Below are 12,820 nucleotides of genomic sequence, written 5' to 3'. Positions count from 1 at the left end.
CTGAAGCTTAGGGCATTTCTGAGATGACAATTTCTCCTCAAATACCCAGAGAATACTTAACAAATCTTCAACTTTTTCATTTAACTGTTACAAATTATCTTCTTTTGCCAATATCATTTGCACTGAGCCAAATAATCTATTGATTTTGCCATTTAACAATTCAGCCTGGTACTTGTCAGATTTAACTATATTTTTATAAACTGCAATGAACAGTTTTAAGTAACTTGCTCTTATTATGTTTTCAAGTCATGAAAGTCAGGACTGAAAGAAAAAGATGGCTTAACAGTCACCCTTAAACCTTGGAGGAGGGATATTCCATTTCCAAGAAGGAAATATTGCTGTAACAAAATTTTATTTACTGAATGTTTAATTTCATTTTCAGCACTGTATTTCAATTAACTTAGGAAATGAACTGTTAGTTATCACATACTCTAGTCCTACTGTTTTTTTAAGGGAGACCACCTCCCCCTGCTTCAAAAGCTGCATTATACCTTCTCTTTTTGAGACACATATGAATTCCACATGTTAACTGAGTTTTAAACAGGCAGAACAATGGTGGCAACTGAGATAGTTACAATTTAGTAACACAATTCTACCTTCAGTCAACCAAAATTAGTATGACAAATTCAATAAACACACCTTGGTTTTTGTTAATGGAGCAGTCAAAACATGGCTTTTGTTATTAAAACAATAAAATTGCCAAAGAACTGGTGCTCTGGCTATATGGCTTCATGATGTTTTAAAACCTGAAGTTATGACTGCACCAGTTAAATACTAGCGAAAGAAACCAATCAAGCAGAATGAAAAACTAGCCAAAGAGGTTTTCACTTTAAATGATCATATGTCACAACAAGCTCCATACAAATTCCCTAAAATATCAAATAAAAATATTAAACTATAACAAATACCTTTAATAAAATATAATGATATGAAGTTCAATACAAGTAGTTCAGTCTGCAGTCAACGTTAATTAACCTCACACATGCATGCTTTGCAGGCTTTTCATAGTACAGGTCAAGAGCAATACTTTTTTTGGACTCAGATGCAGAATTTCCTTAGAGACAGGACTCAGACACAGTAGTTGGGAAACTAAAATAAACAGTTTTTGGGTACGTCACCAGGGCAGCTATCTGTATAACTCCACCATTGAGGATTATCCCAAATAGCTTCTCTTTCAACATATACAGTGGTAAATCTAGCTGGCTTCTTCTTTTAAGTATTCAGGTCTATGCTCTCATGGGGATACCCTTTGGCTTTCCTTCCTTCTGATTTATGTAGCTCTGTCTAGAGTCCACCTAGAATCATTTCCAGACCCAGAGGGCATGAATCTTCTATATCAAGGCATTTGCCTTTAAATATGCTCTGTCTGTCCCTCATCAAGTCAAAGCTCTTTGATTGTTTCTGGTTTAGTCTCCTTAAAACTAGTGTCCACCACTACTATATCTGACCTTTCTAAGTCAATACATTTAAATGACCTAACCACCATTATGCCACAAACTGTAAAAAATAAAGAACAAATTACTTGTCAATGTTTATATATTATTACAGTGCACATTCTGAATACCTTAACATATTTATAAACTGGAAATATTTATTTTATAAACAATAAGGTTTATATTAAATAGATTAGGTTATAGAATTATTTATTTGGCATTCTTTTTTGGTATGACGTAGTCCTTCCACCAAAGTTTATACATATTTTTTTTTTTTTTAAACAAGTTTATTGTTTTTAACATACAAAATAAATATCATAACAATTTTATACAAGCAATTAAATTAGAAATAGTTATAACATTCAATAAAATAACCAAAGTATTTACAAAGACATCCACTACAAATCAAATCAATTGATTAAACTATAATGTCATGCTATTGAGACTAAGATTTTTTTAACAGGTTTTGTAAAGTATCCCATATAATATAATAAGATGTTTTTCTAGTAGTTCTTGATTTTATTGTCATCAATTCCATATGACACACTTCAGTCATAACATTTTTAAATTCATTAAATGAAGGAGGGGTATCTGAAATCCAATTTCTGGTTATTATTTTTCTAGCCACTGCTAGAATAGACCATAATAAGGGAAGTTTAACTTTTTAACACTTTTAGGAACAGGTGTGTTAAATAATATAAGTGATTTAGAAACAATGAAATTATGTGTGGAAAGGGCCTCAAAAATCATTGATTAACTTCCAATATTCCTTCAATTTTATACAGTCATAAAACATATGTGCCCAATCAGCATTTATTTCTACATTACATCTTTTACATAAGTTGTCTTTATTATTTATTTTATTCATCATTAAAGGTGTATAGAAGGATCTATGTAAAAATTTCCAAGTAAAAAGTCTCCAATTAATGGAAGAAGTAGTTTTATAAGCAGATTCCAATATATATTGTTTATCTTGTTGTTTTGGTGATTCACCATTAATGGAAATGAAATAATTCCAATAGGTATCTGAACTGTAATGAGTTTCTTCTCTGATAATTTTATGTATGTATGAGAGCTTACCTTTATCAGAAACTCTATGTTTTAAATTTAATATCGAGTAATCAATCAGTATTGGAACATATTCTTTAACTGTTAAAGACATTAAATCAATTTTATTAATAAGATGTTGTCTAAAAGTCTGAATTTCTAACCAACATGTTTCTCTCAAATCAAATTCTTGCTTTAAGAAGTCTAAATTTTTTACTTTATTATCAGACAGGAACTGATAACAATACTTTAGATCATTCTCTGTGACTAAAAGAGCTCTTTCAGAGGTGGTTGACAAAAGCATACCTTGTGTATACATTATAGGGAATAGAATAAAATTCCATTCCTTATACTTAGGATGCATGAATATAAAATTACGGTAACTGATAATAATGTTTAATGGGTAACTAACTATATATTTTGGTGTAATGGATGAAGTACAAAATTCTTTTAGTAGCCATAACATGGGGTTATTTACAATAATATTTTTATGTATTAAAGAGATTTTCATGAAGTGAATGCTAATTAGTTCCCAGTAATCTTTCCATCTTGCAACATATGACTGATCTATTAACAAAGTAATAACTTTTATAATAGAAGAGATAGTATATAAATTAAAGTCTGGAAATGAAATGCCCCCTTGAGACCAGCTATTAGTATGTTTCTGTAATGCAATCCTAGGTCTATTAGGTGCCCATAAGAAATTTAACATTAGTGAATTCAATTTCTCAATAATTATTTTTGTAGGTGGGAGTATTATTGATTGTATTAAGTATAATATCTTAGGGAATACTATCATTTTAATAATTGTGAGTCACTCTTCCATGGTAAAAAACATATTGTTCCAGCTATTGAAAAGATTTTGTATATTAAGAAGACAGGTACTATAATTATTATGTATAATAGATTTGATATCTTTAGTTAATATTATACCTAAGTAAGTTATCTGACCTGAGTTGGGTATATATTTGTTAAAATCATTAATGAGGACATTTTTTCATGTGTATATTGGTAATATTTTAGTTTTTTCTTCATTGAATATTAAACCAGAGATATTTTTAAAATCCATCATTTTATCAAATGAGGACTGCATAGAAGAGTTAGATCCAGCTGATGTAATTAGAACATCATCTGCAAAAAGTTGAATTTTAGATATTGTATTTTCATCTATATCAAATCCTTCTATATCAGTACTGTTTCTGATCAAATTAGCTCAAGGTTCCATTATTAAAGTAAATAATAGTGGAGAGAGTGGACACCCTTGTTTTGTACCTTTTAAAATGGGTATTTTTTGTGAGACATATGTTCCTATCTTAATATAAGCCAATGCTCCTTTATATAGATGTTCAATTAGATTTACAAATGCATCTGAGAAGTTTGTGCATTTCAGTAAGATAAACAAGTAGTCCCAACTTACTGAATCAAATGCTAAACTTATATCGAGACTAATAAGTGTTAAATCTTTCTTTTTCCTATTTGCAAAATCAATTAACGTTAAAGTTCTCCTTATATTATCAAAAGTATTTCTATTTACAATAAAGCCTGTCTGGTCTATATCTATAATGCCTGGGATGATTGTCTTTAATCTATCAGCAAAAATACTCATAAACATTTTATAGTCAACATTAAGTAATGAAATAGGTCTATATAAAGTGCATCTGGTTGGGTCTTTATTAGGTTTTAAAATTGGTGAAATAAATGTGTATTGCCAAGATGGGGGAGTTGTTAACTAATTTTGGGCCAAAATAAAAACCTTATGTATTAATGAGTAAGTACTTTTGGGAAGAATTTTATAGATCTCTGGTATAATACCATCATTACCTGGTGCTTTGTTTGATTTAAGCTTGTTTATTTGTGTAATAACCTCTGTATATGAAATATTTTTATCCATTAGTTTAGTCTGTTGGTTATTAAGTTTTTTGTTCATGTTTGCAGTTATAAATTTCTTTATTTTATCTTTAGGCTCCATGTTAATGTTATTATGATTAATTTTGTGAAAGTGATTTCTAAATTCATCTAATATTTCTGGTAAACTAGAAACATTCTTCTTTTTCCTTGGAGAGAAAATTTCTTTGATATGATTTTGTTTATTCAACCTTTTTGTTTTATTTTTAAGTCTATGTAAGTATTTGGGACTTATTGAGTAAGACAAAAACTTATATTTCTCTAATGTTATTTTAACTTTATGAGTTAAAATTTCTTTGTATTTCTCATTTAATTTATTTATTTCTTCAATGACTTTTTTGTTCATAATATTTTCTTTATTATTATGTTTGTATGAGTCTAATTTGCTTTGAATATCTAGTAATTCCTTGTCCCAAGATTTCCTTTTATTATTATACCATCTGATACTTTGTCCATATAAATAGGATTTTAAAGCACCCCAAACATAAACAATGGAGACTTCAGGTGTATTGTTTAAGTCTAAAAAATGTTGCACTTCTGAAAGTATATAATCTTTATAGTCTTTTAGTTGAGTTAAGTATGCTGGTATCCTTTTGATCTGAACATTGTAAGTACTTTTTATCATAAACTCAAAGACAATTGAATTATGATCTGATATAGGACACAAAATGATTTTAGAATTAATTAAGTCTGTAACCATCTGGTTAGAAATAAAGACTCTAGGCGGCCAAGGATGAACACAGGATAGCAGCAGATTTCTTCAGCTCCACCAATTTCATTACACTGACAGGAATTAATTACTTAAAAAATTAATTTTTGAAGTAATTTTCTTTCTAAATATGTTTGTTTTATATAGTTCTTGAACTATATCTAAAAAAGAAAGGAAATTCTAACAATATTCCTGTCAGAAATCACTTTGGAAATTTTCCTGTCAGTTTATCAGTCCGAAATGAGTTCCAGTAAGACAAATTCTCAAGACTCCAGCATCAAGAAAGAACTTCAGTCTCTGATAACTATAATCCAGCAACTTACTGCTAAGATGGATAAAATGGATACTAAAATAGATGCCTTCATAGAAAAAACTACAAAACAAATAGACTTGTTACATATAGACCTGCAACAACAGAAGATCCAGATGACAGGCATAGAAGAAGCTGTGAATGACATGGAAAATAGAATCCAAGAAGAGGAAATCAACATTGAGTTTCTGCTGAAACAAAATACACATTTACAAACAAAGCTGGATGACCTGGAAAATAGATCTAGGCGCAATAACATTAGGATTTTTGGACTGCCAGAAAATATTGAAGGTAACAATATTACTTCTTTTTTAACAACATGGCTCCCTAAAACTTTAAACTTACCAGAAGCATTCTCTTTTGGTATCGAAACAGCACATAGATCTATAGCTAATACTAACTCTAACAAAAACTATCCTAGATCAGTTATAGTTAGATTTCTATCATCTTTTGATAAAGAGATGGTTCTTAAATCTGCTTGGGCTAAAGCTCCTGTTAAGATTAATGAGACAACTGTGCGTTTTGACAATGACTATTCTTCCTTGGTAATAGCTAAAAGAAAAGTTTTTCTGCCACTAATAAGGGAGCTTAAAAAAGCACAGTTTAAAACATACGTTCTGTTTCCTGCCAAGCTAAAAATCTTCCTTCCAGATGGTCCTAAAATTTTTGATGACTTAGACTCTGCTTTACTGTTTATCAAAAAAAAAATAAGATTTTGGATAAAATAGAGGAAATGGAATGGGCTAGTCCTTCATTAAAGAGACTGGCAACTGAAACTTCGTGGAAGACTTCAGAGAAGAAGAAGAGACTAAAAAACAAATGATTTGTTCTATGTTTTTTTTTTTCTCTCATCATTTTACTTAATTATTAATCTTTTTAAATATAGTTCCTGCATTTCCAGAAAGCCACAAATATTCTGAAAAAGATTTAATAAAAGTTATTCTCTGTGTGCAAAGAAATGTTTTGTTTCATAACCAGTCAAAATATCTGAGGAACTAATAACAAGCTATTATTCAATTTGTTTCTCTTTCTGAAAAAGAGAAGTAAGGTCAGTAATTTGATACATTTTTTTCTCTTTTTTTTCTCCTTTTCTTCTTTTCTTTGTTTAAACAATGACATTCTATTTAGATTATGTAGTGGGTAAAGGGTGGGGGAGGGCAGGGAGAGAAGAGTAATGAAAATATGATAAATGGAATAATAACATATTTATTCCTTGTAAAAAGTTTATATGTTCTTCAAATGCTATTCCTAATTATACTTTCTTGATTATACTGCTTATGCTTGTTTGTATATAATCTGTCATGCTTTAACTAATAATAATTAGAACTAAATAATAGTAAATAATATGTTTTATTTTTAACTCTATTAATATAAACAGTAAGTAATATTCCATTGTATATACTTCTTATAGCTTTCTCTTACATTTTTTTTATTTCTGCTTTACACTCTCTTTTATTTTCTACTCTTTTTCTTTTCTTTATTCTTTCTCTTTATTTTTTTTCATATTAATATATAGAAATGCTTTTGATCATATAGACACAGTAAATAATAAGATTTGCATAAAAATTGAGTTGGGACAAAAATATTGAGTTTTATTACTTATTAATAACTTTGGGCTTAATTTCACTTACATAGAGGCTGTAATAACCTGTAAAATACATTGTGAAGGTTTTGTCATGTTTTGATGCATTTACACTGCTAAATGAATGTTTGTCACTAGTTTTTAACAAGTTTCCCGCCAAAATGTTAAGGGAGACAATCTGGGATGTGTGCTACCTCATGAACAGTGTCCTCGAGTTGTTTTAAAAGCTTCAACTCTCAGAATTCTCACAGAGAAGCTGAAAGCAGTCAATTTGACCTTTGACCCAGATATCACACTGACACATCGCAGATTCAGGAAGAACACTCTACCAGGAAGTAGAACTGATGCAAATGCGACTATGTGAAGGAAAATGAACTCTTTAACATTTAAATGTGAGTTATTTTATATAATTACTTAAATATCTATGTTATAATTCATAAAATATGTCAGTTATAATGATTTTAAATGATGCAGTTTCTTGTAGTAAGTAAATGTCTTATTTTAGAAGGCATAGAAAATGAAACATTTATTCAAGTGTTTTTGAAAATCTACCTGACTGCAGCATACTAATCTGTGTTAAAAACTTATGTTCCAAACATATACATTACTATAACTCATTTAATTCATCTGATTGACAAGCATAAATAACTTTATAACTCTATTCTGGAAGAAATTGTCATGTGATATATTTTAAAGCAGTAGTACAGACATACAAAATGCAGATGGCTTTTTTACAATAATGCAAGTGTTTCTGAGAATTTGCATAACTATGCAGTATGATTTATAACAATTTCTATAAATATAATATTTTATTCTATTGACAATAATGAGTATGAGTAAAATGCTCATATATAAGCAATTCAAGGGGGGTTTTTTGGAAGCTGTTGACTGCATTTACATGACAGAAAATAGATGCATCTTAATATATGTAATGTCTGAACCATATTAGCCAAAGTTTTTGATTTAAATGAATGTTAGAACTTATTTTTACATACTTTGAATAAATTAATATGTAAATATGCCTTCCTTTTTTTTTTCTCTCTTTCTTTCACTCTCTCTCCCTCTTTCACGTCTTTTATTTCTCTCTCTCCTCTTGGTTCCTAATATCAAGATTATTTGAATGCTATTTGAATACAAGTGTATTATATTACATAGATGTATATAGTAGTATGAATAGTTTTTAAAAAAAAAAAAAGTTTATTTTAGTTTATATGATGCTGTTTTATCAAATGTGTAGTCTTATCTTGCTAGATAATTGAATTGAAAGCTGTTAATTTAAGTTAAATATAACCAGTATTAAATTGATAAGGTGGTAGCTGAGGTACTGCTGCTTAGGGTAGGGGTTAACTTGAGTGGTAAATACTACTCTAAGTTGGAGTTTTTAACTCCAGGCTGGATGCAAGGTTTAATCCTTACATTATTTTCACTTGTTCATTGTTATATGTATATAGTTTTGACATCCACAATATATTTTGTACACTCATTGTCACTACAAACAAAATTGAATCCTATACAAAATCCCATAAGAGATTCAATAAATACAGCTATATTGAAAGGTACACCTAAAGGAGGAGATGTAACATTACTTATGTAGTTATTTGTTATTTTGATCATAAGATTCTTAAGTTTTAAAAATGCCAAATGACATCTTTAAAAGGAATTTCTTTAAACATTAATGGATTGAATAATCCGTGTAAAAGGGCAAGCCTAATAAGATACATTAATTTACATAAGGCCAACTTAGTCTTCCTGCAAGAAACCCATCTCTTGAAAAAAGATATTGATAAACTAGCCACAAACAAATATACAGTATTGGTTAGTTCAGAGCACACTCAGAAAAAAAGAGGAGTGGCTATTTTATGGAATAAAAGTATGCCCATTCCTAAAACCATTAAGTCTTATCAGGATGACAAAGGAATGTTTTGTATGGTTACAATACAAATTAATGGGAAGACTTACACTTTAATTAATGTATATTGGATACCTGGAATTAGTATTAATACAGTGAAACATCATCTTGATAAGATCATATCATTCTCTATAGGAGATATTATTTTAGCTGGTGACTTTAATTGTATACTACATGAAAGTGATACTACCACTATAGGAAAAAGAAGAATTACATCTAATGCAAAACATTTAAATGATTTTGCTAATTCTTATCATTTGAATGATATTAATAATCAGATAGAGTCAAAATCATTACCATACACCTTTTTTCTAACAGATACAAAACTTATTCAAAAATAGATAGGGTCTTTATTTCTAACCAGATGGTAACAGATTTAATTAATTCCAAAATCATTTCATGTCCTATATCTGATCATAATTCAATTGTTTTTGAATTCATGATAAAAAATACTCATAATGTTCAGATCAAAAGGATACCAGCATACTTAACTCAACTAAAAGACTATAAAGAATATATACTTTCAGAAGTAAAACATTTTTTAGACATAAATAATACTCCTGAAGTCTCCATTGTCTATGTTTGGGATACCTTAAAATCATATCTATATGGACAAAGTATCAGATGGTATAATAATAAAAGGAAATCTTGGGATAAGGAATTGTTAGATATTCAAAGAAAATTAGACTCTTATAAATATAATAATAAAGAAAATATTATGGACAAGAAAGTTATAGAAGAAATAAACAAACTAAATGAGAAATACAAAGAAATTTTAACTCATAAAGTTAAAATAACTTTAGAGAAATACAAGTTTTTGTCTTATTCAATAAGCCCCAAATACTTACATAGACTTAAAAATAAAACAAAAAGGTTGAATAAACAAAACCATATCAAAGAAATCTTTTCTCTAAGGAAAAAGAAGAATGTTTCTAGTATACCAGAAATACTAGATGAATTTAGAAATCACTTTCACAAAATTAACCATAATAACATTAACATGGAACCTAAAGATAAAATAAAGGAGTTTATAACCACAGACATGAATAAAAAGCTTAATAAACAACAGATTAAACTATTGGACAAAAGTATTTCATATACAGAGGTTATTACACAAATAAATAAGCTTAAATCAAACAAAGCACCGGGTAATGATGGTATTATACCAGAGATATATAAAATCCTTTCTAAAAGTACATATTCATTAATACATAAGGTTTTTATTTTGGCCCAAACTGAGTTAATAACCCCCCCATCTTGGCAATATACATTTATTTCGCCAATTTTAAAATCTAATAAAGATCCAACTAAAATAACTCATACTCCCATTTCCAATAAGTTACCTGTTCAAAACATACTTAAATACAACACACACACACACACACACACACACACACACACACACACACACACACACACACACACACTTATAAAATACCTCATACTCCCATTTCCAATCAGTAAGCTGTTCAAAACATACTTAAATAGAACCTCACACACACACACACACACACACACACACACACTTATAAAATACCTCATACTCCCAATTCCAATCAGTTACGTGTTCAAAACATACTTAAATACAACACACACACACAAACACACACACTTATAAAATACCTCATACTCTCATTTCCAATCAGTTACCTGTTCAAACAATACTTAAATACAACACACACACACACACACACACACACACACACACACACACACACACACAAAATACCTCATACTCCCATTTCCAATTGGTTACCTGTTCAAAACATACTTAAATACAACACACACACACACACACACACACACACACACACACACACACACACTTATAAAATACCTCATACTCCCATTTCCAATCAGTTACCTGTTCAAAACATACTTAAATACAACACACACACACACACACACACACACACTCAAACACACACACACACACATTTGTAAAATACCTCATACTCTCATTTCCAATCAGTTACATGGCCCCTGTCAGACGTGCCCACAGAGGTCTTACAACCTCAGCTATGTTTCGGGCTGTCATGCAGGCACAGTCACGTATGGAACGGTACACCAGACAAGGTCTGAGGGAGCTGACAGCATGTTGCACAGCCATGACTGACAGTATGCATGACATTGCGGCTGCCATCCGTGATTTCACCGATGTCATAAACAGACGTTGTGGGGACATATCAGACCGGTTCCACAACTACATGTCCATGAGCCGGGGTGATGGTGGGCGGTTGAGGCATCGATGTGGCCGTATGCCAGCAACAGCAGCAGCTGTGCATGTGTGCATGTGTGCACCTGTGCATGTGTGCATGTGTGCACCTGTGCATGTGTGCATGTGTGTACCTGTGCATGTGTACATGTGTGCAACTGTGCATGTGTGCATGTGTGCATGTGTGCATCACTGGTAATGTGTAGACATTGTAAACTGTGTTTCCTGTTTCCCTCCCACAGGTTCTGGTGCTGCTCTGGTGTCATGTAGCAGGGAACCTGAATCAGGTGCCGTGGGTACTGATAATGATGACATCTGTGTAATGGCACAGGAAGGTATGCCAGGGTCCGCCATTGGTCAGCCGATTGACAATACACAGCTGACGACCCCATCAATGCGCACAGTTATCCTGCCAATACACCCTTTGTCACCAATGTCCCTAGGTGATGGACAGCATACAATGGGCATTGACCAGGGTAATGTGGTATCTGTGGCATATGCCTCCCCACACAGCAGCCATGGGCATGGCCCAGAGATTGTACCACACAGACAGATGTCCATGGGTTCTCGTGGGAGCATCTGTGGGTGTACTGCCCCTGTCAGACGTGCCCACAGAGGTCTTACAACCTCAGCTATGTTTCGGGCTGTCATGCAGGCACAGTCACGTATGGAATGGTACACCAGACAAGGTCTGAGGGAGCTGACAGCATGTTGCACAGCCATGACTGACAGTATGCGTGACATTGCGGCTGCCATCCGTGATTTCACCGATGTCATAAACAGACGTTGTGGGGACATATCAGACCGGTTCCACAACTACATGTCTATGAGCCAGGGCGATGGTGGGCGGTTGAGGCGTCGATGTGGCCGTATGCCAGCAACAGCAGCAGCTGGCAGTTGTCACGGATGACAACAGGGCCGCGGTCGCCCCCGTAGTGCCAGCAGCAGCCCCAGCAATGCTGGGTCTGTGCTGTCATCAGACTGCCCCAGGAGACCACGTGCACGTGGCTCTGGCCAGGCCCGACAGGGATCTGTGTCCAGTCAACGAACACCTGCTTCTGATGACAGTACCCAGTCTGGGTTGGTACCAGATATGGTCCGTAGCACCCCTGCAAGGCACAGGTACCGTATCCATGGCCAGAGACACTGATCTGCATGACCTGGCAGGTACAGTCTGTGGCTGTCCACAAACACCAGTATATGGCAGCCATGAGGTGGAACTGTGTGCATCCATACACACATGCAAATTGACAACACCTAGGTCTACCACATACATGCACACACTGCATCAACATTGCCCCACCTTCTACTGCTGTCCCTCACCAACACACATACACATACATGTCAATCGGTGGTATCGGTGGCTGACTCAGGCATACCAAGTTCACACCCTGTGCATATGATGAAACTGTGCCACCTCCTGCAATCTGTAACAACTGTGCAGGTACAGGTTAACATGTTGCTGATGCACAGGGTGACCACATAGATGTGTAGTAATAGTATCATGTTGTTAACAGTACTGTGTGCTGAATTAATTGTGGGTATATCACAGCATGCCTGATGCAGTAAGTGTGTGATTGTCATGTACTGTTGTCTACACCCATGGTAAGTACCATAGTGTATCATCTGCACATGTTGGCATACTGGTGGTAATGATGTCAACAGAAGGCTACATACATAGGTAGCACAGGGCATAAGGTAATGAATGTA

The sequence above is a fragment of the Protopterus annectens genome, chromosome 3.part0 (genome assembly GCF_019279795.1).
Source record: "Protopterus annectens isolate FY-2018-M chromosome 3.part0, PAN1.0, whole genome shotgun sequence".
Taxonomy (NCBI): Eukaryota; Metazoa; Chordata; order Ceratodontiformes; family Protopteridae; genus Protopterus; species Protopterus annectens.
The sequence above is the reverse complement of the archived record's forward strand: the minus strand, read 5'-3'. Positions refer to the sequence as shown.